Genomic DNA, 13,795 nt, shown 5'->3' on the forward strand with positions numbered 1-13,795 from the left:
GCTTATAGTTAGGGCTGGATCAGGTGACCCTGAACCATCCCTTAGTTATGCTGCTATAGACTTAGACTGCTGGGGGGTTCCCATGATGCACTGTTTCTTTCTCTCTTTTGCTCTGTATGCACCACTCTGCATTTAATCATTAGTGATCGATCTCTGCTCCCCTCCACAGCATGTCTTTTCCTGGTTCTCTCCCTCAGCCCAACCAGTCCCAGCAGAAGACTGCCCCTCCCTGAGCCTGGTTCTGCTGGAGGTTTCTTCCTGTTAAAAGGGAGTTTTCCTTCCCACTGTAGCCAAGTGCTGCTCACAGGGGGTCGTTTTGACCGTTGGGTTTTACATAATTATTGTATGGCCTTGCCTTACAATATAAAGCGCCTTGGGGCAACTGTTTGTTGTGATTTGGCGCTATATAAAAAAATTGATTGATTGATTGATTGATGTAATCCTGCTAACAGACAGACAGACAAATAAATACATCCTTGGCGAACTTAAAACACACACATACACAACTTGGATTTATTTTGCTTTGCTACTTTACCCAGACTGAACAAAAAACGGCTTCTACTCAAAACAGGCTTGCTAAGGCTTGTAAAAATTGGTTTACTGGTTTTTCAGTAATCCTACTAATAAATGCACAGAACACTAAACAGAACATTGCAAAACTAGTTCCCCCTTGCAGGAAAGAATAATGCTCCATGTTTAAGTCATGTGCTTACCAGATAGGGATCTTCTAACACAAACCCTTATCCACACTTTACAAAATCACAGCGCAGGTCTGGATTGATTTGTCACATGTCATTGGACACGCCCAATGGACCTTCACCACAGACAATCCTGTGAACAGTGGCAGCTGCTTGGCAGGATTTAATCATTAACCCACCAAATGTACTGACTCCGACTCTTCATTACACAAAATTCTCTTTTTAAGTAGACAAACCAGCTGCTGTATGAGATGGCAGTGAAATCTGGAGAATAAAAGTTCAAGAACTGCACAGGATACCAATCATTCTAAAAGAATTTCATGCTGTCAGTTTAAAAAAAAAGTATCTAGGAAGTGTGAATTTATTTGTTGCTTTTTCATTGCCTAAATGACTGTGAGATAAGCTACAATCCCTTAGCATCATATCTAGAGGTGGGCGGCTCAATCCTAATATCGATAATATCGATACCATGCACGCAGATTCTTCAAAGTCTACTCTCTGTCTGTAAGAGCTGCGCTGCGCTGTGTCATACAACATGGAGCAGCGCACCCTTGTATTGTGGTTTGTCAGCCCTCTACCTCAGGAGATTTTGTTTTAAGTTGTGTTGTGTGATATTTTTTTAAACAAAAATGTTGATTGTGATAATAAAGTATTTTGTTGTCACGTACAATATTTGGCGAAATTCTATCCTAGGTCTTTTGGATCCTTTGGATCTATGAAGCTTAAATATGAAAAAGTATCGGTGTCGGTATCGATATCGGCGATACTGGGCCTGTATTTACTTGGTATCAGATCAATACCAAAATTCCCGATATCGCCCACCTCTAATCATATCTATTATGACGGCTGGTGTTTGGCATGAAGTACCACATATTTCATTCTTGTTGCATAATTATCTGGAAACAAACCTTTATGATATATTCCTGTAGTGTGTATATTCGTTGTTCCAATTGTAAGTATGTTTTTAATAATAAAGGAATAAAAATTACAGTTTCTCTAGCTCTAACTAGGCCAAAATCTTGCAGGGTTTATGAGAATTTTTGCTTTAACCCAGCAGCACATTGTGAAACAAAGGCTTCTCTGTCAGCCTCGGTACAAACAGAACCAGACTTGATGTGAGTACAGACAGGCATCTGCCAGTGGGAACATGTCCTTCAGAAAAAATGCTTCTGAGGCATGCTTTTCTACCCTGTCATTAGGCTTCCTATGCTAACCCTCTGTTTTCAATACACCAAACTGATCATTATGCTTATGAAACTGACACCAAATAATAGCAATTTTAAGATTCTGAAGACTTTTTGTAATAAAGTTTTAAATATTATACTACCTCAAATGCAAATGTGACAGAGAGGGTGAATTAAATTACATTATAAGACCAGCAACATTGATGTCAATGGTGGAAAATGCTTCAAAGTTCGGAAAAGAATGTCATCTTGTTTGTTTGTGTTTTGTGTGCCTGAACGAGGCCTATACAGAAATAGATGGGAGATAGCTGAGATGAATACTACCCAATACAAGGTTGTGTTTGTGTAGTCGACAGCAGCTGTGTACACTTTCTAGCCCTTACTCTTGTGATAGATATGTATTTGTCAGGCAAAGGGCTGAATGACATTTAGAAGGCCAGGTATTACAATGTAATGATAACATGAGATTTGGGGTTGAACGGTGGACAAATAAAATAAAACCTTTCTGTATGTGAGATGCAAACATCCTGTAGTCTTGCTGATGCATGTGATGTGCAAAGATTGCACAAACTAGTACTACGAATGGCATTTTAAACATTAATAATATAGCAGCCAACAACTATTGGTATTAAGTCCTCTGCAGAGAAAGAAGCAACACACCATTGGTTTGTGTTGTAATACCAAAATTTCTGTTTTTTTTTTTTTGTTTTTTTTTTATGGTTTTAACAGCAGAATGACCTTGTTGGAGAGGTTGGAGAGGAGTGGCCAAAGGAAAGTTGGTGTTTTGGTTAACAGATAGTAGTGCTAGTGTGACATCGAGTGGCACTAAATCACTCATAGCACCTTTAACTAATAGGGTGCTTCACATTTCTTGGCATTACCACACTGTAAAAAGTGTAACATGCAGTTGTTCAGTCGAACTAAAAACTGTCATTTAAAACAAGATAAAAATATTGATTTGATTGTGAAACTCATTTTCTTTACATTTAGTGACATCAAGTTTGATTTGAACTCAACTAAATATATATCTAATGGACTCAAAAAAAAATTTTTAGTTCATTCAATTGTTTTCTTCTTCTTTATGACCTGCAATTAATATTTTTAGTTTGACTCAAAGTGAATTGCACTGGTCTCTTTCGCCTTCGTGGAGCCGGCCAGACGTGGATGCACTGGGTGGATTTCGTCCAACAATAAACGTAAGTAGCAAAGCTGTTGCTGATAATTAACGTTTGAGTGTTTTGTATTGTCAGAATTGCAAAATAATAGCCATATTTAAGTTAGCTACAAGGATCAAGGCAATCAATTGAAATATTATTGTTTACATCAACATAAAATAATCAGGTCACAGGAAGTTAAATAATTTAGATTCTGTGAAATTAAATAATTTAGATTATGTGACGTTAAATATACTTTTTTCAGTGCACAGTGAGACCACACATAAAGACACAAGGGAGTAATTACTACAGTTGAAGTACATGCAAACATCCCCATGTAATATTACAGGGGATTATGGTTAGACTTTAGTGAAGCATAGTCATCTAGAGTTACAATCTTTCAAATACACCACAACACATAGTACAGCCTGCACACTGAAATAATGTGACTGCGTGATGTCCAACTATTTCTCCTGATAAATGTGGTGCATGTACTTTTACAGCCCCAAACCACAAGAATCTCCACCCATAGCTTTGGACCGCAGGCTTCCGTGATGCAAAGCTGGCGCAAGAACCAACAACAGAGATATGTTTACAAATAACCATAGACTACCTAAATAATATTGTGTATGGGCAGGGGTACAGAAAAGGGGACAATAAGGAGAGGTATACTAGGGGAGGCCCCTAATACAATTATAATACTGACAAAATAATGTTACACTCAGTTATAAACTTACAATCACACATATATTTTATTTACAAATTTGGAAACATTGTGGAAATATTACTCAGCGCTCACCAGTGTATTTACATAAAATAGTTCAGTTCACCTCCTCCATCAGACTGCTGCAGAGACCTTTCACAGATATTGACAGTATATTTCATGGTCAAGGTGGGTGTGATGAAAAGTTCTGGAATGTTAGCCTGTTGTCTGTTCCTAACTTTGTCCATAGTTTATAAGCTAGTTTATAAGCTCACTTTTCTCCCCATGTTAACTCATATTTCTTAAGAAAACTCTGGATTTGTACATTTCACTGTTGTTTTAGTTCAATAATCAATGCAGGCAAACGGTTAGAAAGCTGCTCTGCTCAAAAAATGACTCATGTTCTGCACAGACATGTTGGGAGCAGCAGTAGTCTGTCAGTTCCCCTGACACACCTGAGCAAGCCCAGGAACCCCTGAGGTGAGCACCTCTGTGTTGAATTAATTGATTATTCTGGAGAAAAAAAAAACAAAGAAAAAAATAGTTCTGAAGCAAAATTTTAAAAGCCTATAGTCTGTATTATTTCAAAATGATTATAATGGTTTAAAAAGCATCAGCTATCACTGAAATATAATGTTCGGTCAGTAGTTTGGACTGTCATCACCCCTGCTTTGCAGTAGGAACAGAGAACATTACTAGTGCATGCAGGCTGGGTGACTGCTCTCAATCGAAAAAAAGAAATGTGTACATTTTCTGGAAATCAGAAGATTAAATAGCAACAACCAGCTTATTATATGTATTTTGACAGTCTAGCAGCAAATAACAGAATCTAATGAATGTCATTGTATTTCCAGTGCTTCCTGACCAAGTAACTGTCAAATCATGTTTTTCTTTTAATAAATATGGGAATGATAGTTTAAAAAAATCATTAAAATGCATAGTTTTATGCCAAACAGTGTCAAAATTTTCCACCTCATGGGGGGCCCGGTAACATTTCTTTCCACGGGCCGAAAATGGAACTAAGATTCACAATGAGAAATGGCCCATTTGAAGATACACATGCACCCATTTTGGATTTCATGCTGTGGAGCATTTTTTTCTGAAATACATTGAGGAAACACTCCTGTAAGTCATGTTTAAGAGCATGAACAAATGGCTTCTGTGATCATATGAACTGGAGGACTTGTTGTTAAATTTTATTTAGTATTGTCATTAGTCATTCCTTTCACTGTGTTGTCAGACTTTTTCAGTGGCTTTCTGCAAATGCTGCCACCTAGTGGTTGCAAATCTCCAAACATCATCCGTGCATGGATACGTGCTGATGAAAAAGCTTGCAAAGGAGAATAGCGTTCAGTGATAGAGGAGAAAGCAAAAGAAGGCGTTTGCTGGTTTGCACAGTAGAAAATCCCACGCCTGAGTCCACGAGACGCATCGCAACCGTTTCTCTGCTCTGCTTGCAAAGGGAGCAGCTCAGTGCGGGGCCCCACCCAGGGCTCCAGTCACACGCATTCCTCTATAGAGCCATCAGGCCAGCTGGAAGTGAGCCCAGCCTCTCCCCACAGTGACTAATTCCAAAGAAATGTTCTCTTTCTATTTGGCTTTAACTCTAGTCGATGCCGCCCACCCTGGACTCTGCCTGAGTTCCCAACTCTCAGCAGTCAACCTACCACACCCCCCGACCTCCAGGTTCTGCTGAAGTAAAGAAGAAGACCGACATTCAATCAGATACGCATATTATTTGTATACCGAGACACATCTTTGTCTCAACACTAAGAATCAACATTATATCCATAAATGGATCCTATTTCATCCTCATCAACAATGCAATCATCATCATGATCATCAGGTTTACTCCTCACTAATGCACCTTGATGTCATTCATTTCCATCCCACCCCAGGCTATTTCTCATCTTGCATGAACATGTTAAAACCTGGTCTATTTGACATCGGGACACGACTCAGATCGAAGCGGCTTCACTCGGACTGCTGTGATGATTGTTCTAAATCAATTTAGCGAGCAATAAAGATACCCGGTGTGACGGTGAGTGAATCAGTCACAGGCAGGCTACTGATGAAGGATTCATTTAAGGGCAAATAATACAGCCTCAGTTTGGAGAAAGAAAGACAGGCAGAGGCATATGACACATCGGTCTTGTTGTCAAAACAAAACAGCCTCTGTGGTCTGTCCCTCTTCAGTAGTTTAAAGCCGGAAATGCAACAAAAGGCTGGACAACAAGGCGAAGGTTCACTTTTACGTCAGGAATGCAGAGAGTGCATGCATGCAGGATGCATATAAAAGGAAATATACGCTTCAAGCCCAAGAACAAAGCCTAGGCCAGGGACACCACCCTGCACTGATTATACCCATGTGACATTGGCAGGAGTTCTGCACAAAATGGAAAAATGCCTTTATTTTCAGATACAGTTGATCAGTTCTGCTCACAAAAAGCTGCTTAACAAAAAGTGTGTGAAATGTGTGAGCAGGTAATAACAAAAGAAGTCTTATGACTGCTATAATTGCTCATTACTGTCAACAGTCTTTTGGATGCAGACGTTTGGGGGACTGTTTCTTAGATAAACACAGCTGAAGTTCTGAAATGAGAAGTGATGCTGGCTTGTTGACTTTGCGCCAAGTAGCATGAGAACTTTAAGATCCGTGTAAGGCCAGGAATTTGCTACTCACTTTTCAGTCATGCGGCCGTGCTAGTTTCTGAGTCTTATGACTTTGTTACAATTCTATAGTTAAATTATTTAGTAAACCCACAGATTGGTTAGTGTCATCATATTATCTAATAAACAGAATAAATTATTTGTCCACAAGCTATCGCAACAAGCTCTAGTTGCCTTTTGTATTAGCTAACTGCTATACGTTGGTGAGCCACTCTAGCTAACGGTTGGGCAACAACAAGACAGCAGATTATCTGAGTGAAAATAAAAAGTAAAAAGTGGTAAGTTGTTAGTTATTATAACTGTTATTGTAACTCTAACTCTAACCTTAACCAAAATGCAACTTGTTTCTCAATGAGAAATGTGTACAAATTCATAGGAATATGCACAAAATATAGTCTTTATGTTTTCGAGTCATACCAGATAAAACGCATGCGTCTGCAACATTATTTATGCAAATGGATATGTCATAGTTACCTAATTCAAACACCAACTCAGTTTTGGACAATGTTTGCGTGAATCAAAGGTCGGGATTATCAGTATGGCTTTTGACTGACTTTGGCAACAATTTGAGGCTCAGAGATCAAGATCTTCACACATTTTCATCTTCATCACATCCATGCCGATTACTTAAGTCTAACCTTATCTTTTTGAGTGATCAAAATAAAATCCACTGATCACAGCAAGTTATATTACATTGAATTAAATGTCAGTTTGACCTGATAATTCACTGCCAAAATAATAGCATGAGCAGAGCGTGAGGCAGAGCTTTGTTTCTTTCCAACAGAGCAGTTGAGGAAAGGATGCAAATGTTTGAACTGCATAACTATTACTACTCAAAGATGGGGAGTATTACTTTAACCCTCTGGAGCTGATGCCGTCGTATACGACAGCTAAGACCAAGCTTTACTAAATTATAAATAACTTTTTATATGAGATAGAAACTTACTTTTTTTTGATGAAAAGTTAACTCCGCGGACTTTCGAGCCAACCATTGGCCATCTTTTTACTTCTCATAGAAGCTGTGTGATGACGTGCGCAATGTGAGTGTCCAATCAGAATTGGTTCACCGTCACATGGTTATCCAAAATCGTAGGGCAGAGTCACCTCATGTGAAAAGCCAAAGATTGTTTTCAGGAGTGATATGTTACTAGTTGGCCCGTTTGAATAACCCCCTGGGTGCTCCAATGAGTGCATACTATTGGGCTCCAAATGCGCCCTCCGCCATTATGCACAGCGATCACTGAAAGCAGACTGAGCAGATGGAGAGCTTCTGATAACAATCTCACGTGCTCAAACAAAGAGTGTGTAACTATCAGGATTGCTCCACTAGTTTGCATGTGAATGTTACTGGATAACTCTGTTGCTTTTACCATGAAGACAAAAAAATGCATAGACCATTTTGTATATATTGTTCAAAATGTGTATTTGTGTTTATTGTTTGAACCTTTTTGTTGTACAGTCTTTCACATAAGACCTCAAATTACCTTTATAAAGTGTCAAAACAGTTGTTTATTATAGTTTGCTGTGTGTTTTGAATAAATGTGTGTGGCAAATTATTTTCTGCTTTACTTTTTCCTTCCTTATTTTTGATTGTAAACCTTTATTACACTTATAAAGCACAACAAAAGCATATATATTATGAAATCACAGGTTGTCCTGAAAAAAGAGACATAAAACTTGATTGTGGGATGCAGGGAGAGCTGTTAACAGCAATAATAAAACATTTATGCCAGGTGAGTGAACTGTCCAAAACCCTCGGACCCCAGAGGGTTAACCCTATGCCATGGTTAAGGTATCCTGTGTAGTCTTCAACCATCTCGACTTATATGGACCCTGCTGCTCTCTGTGTCAGTGCAACTTCTATGTTGTTTAACAGCTTGTCCAAGATTTGTGTCTGTCTTCCATAACCTCAGTTTGAATTTGAACCAGTGATATTCCACTTAAAGATGAGATCATGGTAAGAAAACTGTCAGACACACGGGTCAGTATACTGTACACTATATACTAGAATTATTAATATTAACCTTCTTAGTTGTAGAGACAGAAACATAAGCACAGCACTGGTGTATATATTAGATAATACTTTGCACATCAGTTTGGAGCAAGGCATTCGATTGTGAGTGCCATGTTTTTATAACATGTCCCAATGTGTAATGGGCTTATAGTGAATTGAAGTAGGATGTTGTTTTGTAGTTTGGTGTCTTTTTGTAAGATATTCTGAGTAATGCCTCATAGCAAAAAAATTAATGACCAACAGATGTGCTCAAGATGATAAAGTTACTAGCTTATTGAAAAAAAAAAAAAAAACTCACACTCTAATTAAATTACAAGCTGAAAATGACCAACTGAACTTGCAGCTACAATAAACCCATCTGAAGAGCATGCACTTACATGAAGCTGTCTTACAGGGGTATTAAGTGTGACCTGTAATGATCCCTCCTCATAGCTGTCAAGTTATTATTTCTCAAAAATAAAAGTCGTTTTAATGATAGGTGCAAAGCACAAAGGATATACTGAACCATTCCAAACCAGTACTGGATGAGACGGGAGTGGCCAATGGGTGGATTGCCAGAAAAGACTTTCTAAAGTTGTGCACTACAATTAGACATGAGACTAAACTTCACTTATGGTTAGAGCTGGGGATCTGCATATGTACTTTTGTTTCACCTTGGCCATCTGGAAAGTGGAATTTTCGCAGTCAAATTTGACCAACATGTTGTCTGAGCACAAAAGTACAGTTATAATGTGCAACTTATACAGTGGATCCTGAATTCATATCTGTTTTTGCCTCACCACACTGTCCCATTTTCCAACCGCCCTCTCAAAAAAAAATGTATAAGGAAATGGCAGAGGAAGTGGGCTAGGAACCAGTTTCTTTCCGTTTGACAATGGCATGACCGACTAAAACACCACTCCCGTGTCCGTGCTGTCAGCAATGCAAGAACACACAGTACAGATGTAGAGTAGTCCTATGATACCTTACCAAATCCTCTTTTTTTTTTTCATTTCTTTTCTTTTTTGTGTCATGCTAGCAAATGCACTGTTTGCTAAATGGGTTCCATGACAAAATCCCAACAGACAATATTCCAGTGGACAGAATCCCAACTCCTTATTACAAAAATGGACAAAATCCCAGTCTCATTCCAATGTCCCAGATGTTTCAGCTTTTTCAAAGTCATGATCAGATTATCAGGTGCCAAAACCTGAGCACTGTGTTGAGATGACACCAGAGGGTGGGACGAAGTCAATGTCAAGTCATTCTCAAGTCATCAATCTGCAAGTCCCAAGTCAAGTCTCAAGTCAGCGTGCAAACAATTGGTGGTCATTATGACTAGAGAGTGACTTGATGGTGACTTTGTCCCACCTCTGAATGTCACCGTAGTGTTATTCAGTGTCATATAGTGTTTTTATATTTGTATTTATTCATGAGACTGGGATTTTGTCCACTTTTGTAATAAGGAGTTGGGATTCTGTCTACTGGGATTATGTCAAATGAGATTATGTCTATTTGGATTTTGTCCGTTGGGATTTTTTCCTGTCACCTGCTAAAATGGACGGCAACTGAAATGAATGTGAGTGGAAGTGTGCTGCTGCAGAATTTCACAGGTGTCTATGCAAATCCGTAAGAGCTATATTTCTTCAGGTAATTCAATTGTACAACTTCTGTACTGCCACAGTGACAAACAAAGCAGGAATTATGATAAACAGTACATGCCGCAGGCTGATACGGAGCCGAGCCGAGTCACCTCTCATAGTTTAAGTGCTTGGTATAAATATTTCACATTTTATAATATTAAATTACCTTTGTTGGCTTATGTCATAGCAGCAACATATCATACGTATATGTTCCACCATGTTATCGCCGCAAACAGCCCGACTTTTTCAAACGCTAACGCGATGTTGCACAAAAAAATGACAGCTTATTTCCATAAACAGTGACAAATCTGTTTTTAAAACAGTCTACATCTCTACCAACTACCCTGAGCAGATTCATTTGAGGAATGCCAAACATTTACAGCAGTGCAACGCTCATCATGAAGTAACGTTGCAAAGTAGAAAAGAGTGAGCTGAGTGCAAAGCAGCTTTCATCACCACTCCTCTGAAATGGCTTTTGGGTGTGGCAGGAGAGAACTGTGAAGGCCAAGGAACTACGCAGTAAAATATGAGTTTCAACTCTGACTCAAGGACACAAGTCTGCTCTATGTTTACGCTTTGTTTTCCCTTTCACTTGATCAAATATATTGGATAAAATGTAGAACAGCCTATTGGTGAGTGTATGCTGCGCCATATGTGAGTCAACACCATTCGTGCTAAAGACATCCTTCTAACCTTCGTATGAAATGCGTCTCTCTTTTACCAAATGTGCAAAATCTTAGTTTCCCCCTCTTTGCCTCCAACCTGGTTTCAATTAGCTTGTCTTTCCAAACCACTGCATTCCATTACTCCCCTCCTCGCCCCCGCACCCACCCATCCCCCCTTTAACTAAGTCACTCTTTGGGTCTCTTTTCCCCCTGTCTTGCTCGCTCTTTCTCCTCTCTCCGCCTCTTTCCTCAAGAAAATATCCCTCTAACCAACACTTTAAGACGTCATTCACAGGAAAGCAAACAAAGCATTTTTTAAGTGTTTCTGAACTCAAGAAAAGCTGGAAAAAAGAGGCAGCCATATTCAAAACGTGACTGTGAGACATTCCAGTTCGTTGCATATGGACAGACTGCATTAAAGACACGTTTTCATACATTACTATGTTGTGACCATATGGATCAAATTCACTGTCTACCTTGTGTCTGTATGTTGTTGGGCAAACCATCAAGAGGCATTAGGAATGCTTCCAAAATTGCTGCAATAAATGTAGCGTGAAGTGCACAAAGTGTGTGTATGCATATGCGCGTGTGCGTCTGCAAAGGGTGTGCCTCTGTAAGGAGACGGGAAAGCAAAAAGTGAGAGAGCAAAAGGAGGGTAGGAGGTGGGTAGGAGGAATCCACACCCTAGCTTGTTTCTGCAGGCTCTCACAGGGAAGTATCTTCACTTTATTATGCAACCAAGCCTTAACACAACACAAAAGGTTGACAAAATGTGAACTACAACTCAAACAGTATTTGTTGTCGTTGTTTCTGACTTTCGGGTATTGTCCAGGATACGTTTGGCTTCCCCATATGCAAGGTGTAACAGCAGGCAAAGGAAATCTGCTTGTGGTTTTTTGTGAAATCAGTATTTTTAGTGTTTTGTTGCTTCTAAAGCATCGATAGTTATCTACAACCAAATCTCCCACTGAGAACAGAGGGTTCAGTGCCCATCAGATAAAGGAGTTTGCGCAAAGCCTCAAGAAAAGCAAAGTGCGCAACTCCTGTCGAACACTCTGCGTTGATGTGGTGACAGCGAGTACACACCCACCTCTCATGGTCTGTTCTATTTAATATAAATTTGCAAAGACTGAGAGGATAATAACACAAAATAACTATCACTTATCACCTTTGCAGAAAATCTCACAGAAGAAAACAAAAGTTTTGTGTATTAACTGCTCATAAAACGCAATGGCAAAGGGGACATCCTAAGTCCGTTCAGGAATACAGAAGGATACAGATAACGCAACTCCATAAAGTCAGTCAGTTAACTTATCACTGATAGACTCACTACAAGTGGCTGTTAGAACACTAAAGGAATGTTGCACTGATAATCACCCACTCCAACTTTCATTAGGTTTGCGTTCCCAAAGTTACTCTGTTCTTGTTACTTCAGGATTACGATTACAGTAAATGCATGTCTTGGAAAAATTTAAAAAAACCTAAATAAATAACATTTAGTATAATTCATAAAAAGAAGGAAGGTTTGTCTGTTTACCTGTGCGCAGTGTTTGCGCCCAAGAAGCCTCACACCAGCTTGAGCATCCTTGGAAAGTTGTCCTCTACAAGCCCAAGAAAACTGCTTCCTTCCAGTTGTGACTTTGCAGTCTAAGAGGACTCTGTCACTGTTTCCCAAACTCTTGATCAACCAAGTTTCCAGGGCGTTTTCTCTCGGCCCCCTTCTCCCGCCCTCTTCTGTGCTTGTTAGTTTTTTGTTTTTTTGTTTTTCCTATGTAAGCTGCTCTTCAGGACTGAGCAGAGTGGCTGGAGTTCCAGCCTTGCAGTGGGAGGGGACCAGTGTGAGGGAGTGGCCTCATTTCACTTTATTTGTACAGTACCCAGTCACAACATGTCACCCCAAGGGGCTTCACAAGAGTAAGATTGAACCTTACCCAACCCTTGAGCAAGCACACTGGCAACAACAGACAATAGCAAGTAATCTTGAAGGTTCTTTGGACATCTTCTATGAATTCTGATCTTGAGTTCTTTCCATAGATTTTCTGTTAGATTCAAGTCAGGTGACTGGCTGGGCCACTCTAGCAGCTTTATTTTCATTCTCTGAAATCAACTGAAAGATTCCTTGGCTGTGTGTTTAGGATCATTGTCTTGCTGAAATGTCCACTGATGAACTCATTCCATCTGCTCAAAGTGATGTTAATCAGTGAAATCACCTGCTGGAGTCAGTGGCTGCAAAGAAAACCTGCACCCTCTTGGCCCTTTCTGGAATACTTTGGACACCACTGTTATAGGTCATCAGTTGGGACTGAACCAGCTGATGTTAATCTGCAATAACAAGGGGCAGGATTGCTTTCTAATTATTGATAGATTTCAGCTGATGTCTTGGCTTTCCATGTCTTTTTGCACCTCCCTTTCTTCAGGTGTTCAATACTTTCCCCCTGTGCCATTTCATATTATTCTACATAATTTATGGACATATATGGCTTGATTTCTGTGTATGCATGGATTACCCAGGTTGTTACTAACGTCTGGTGAAAATTTCAGAAATACTGTATATTTATATATTCAGAAATATATTTACTGAGAAAAATGCTCTCTCTCTCTCTCTGTCTCTCTCTCTCTCTCTCTCTCTCTCTCTCTCTCTCTCTCTCTCTCTCTCTCTCTCTCTCTATATATATATATATATATATATATATATGATTGTGAGTTTTTACTTCATAATAGAGATAATAGAGCCCTCTGAGATCATCAGAAATGCTATTATCAAAAGATCAGTCTTGTATAAAGTACCTCAAAGTGATAATTGAGTGAAAGCACAAGTATCTTACCATTACCTTGTTAACTCCGATCGTGCGCTGGACTCCAGTGGGAGCCAATCTGTGTGTATGTGTGTGTGTGTCAGCATGTGTGCGTTTGGAGTCCAGAGCACAGATGGTTTTCACCCTCCACAGTCTCCTCTTTCTCCATGGGGGTACAGATTCAACCTGTCATCTTTTATTTTTTGTCTTTTAAACTTGTTTTATGTCAAACACGGCACTTGGCACTGTAGGGATGAATGTTGCTCTTCCAGGGCATACCCCTGCATACC

General features: G+C 39.5%; 1 protein-coding gene across 1 annotated transcript in view; it reads right to left on the reverse strand.

The window, feature by feature from the left end:
• LOC117519759 (neuroblast differentiation-associated protein AHNAK-like) overlaps positions 1–12,439 on the reverse strand; it is a 47,942-nt gene extending 35,503 nt beyond the window's left edge. The window contains exon 1 of the mRNA XM_034181009.1: positions 12,248–12,439. The gene's annotated coding sequence lies outside the window, so the exon portion shown is untranslated. The remainder of the gene's footprint in view (positions 1–12,247) is intronic.
• Positions 12,440–13,795: the final 1,356 nt, after the last annotated feature.

Source organism: Thalassophryne amazonica, chromosome 11, assembly GCF_902500255.1.
Source record: "Thalassophryne amazonica chromosome 11, fThaAma1.1, whole genome shotgun sequence".
NCBI lineage: Eukaryota > Metazoa > Chordata > Actinopteri > Batrachoidiformes > Batrachoididae > Thalassophryne > Thalassophryne amazonica.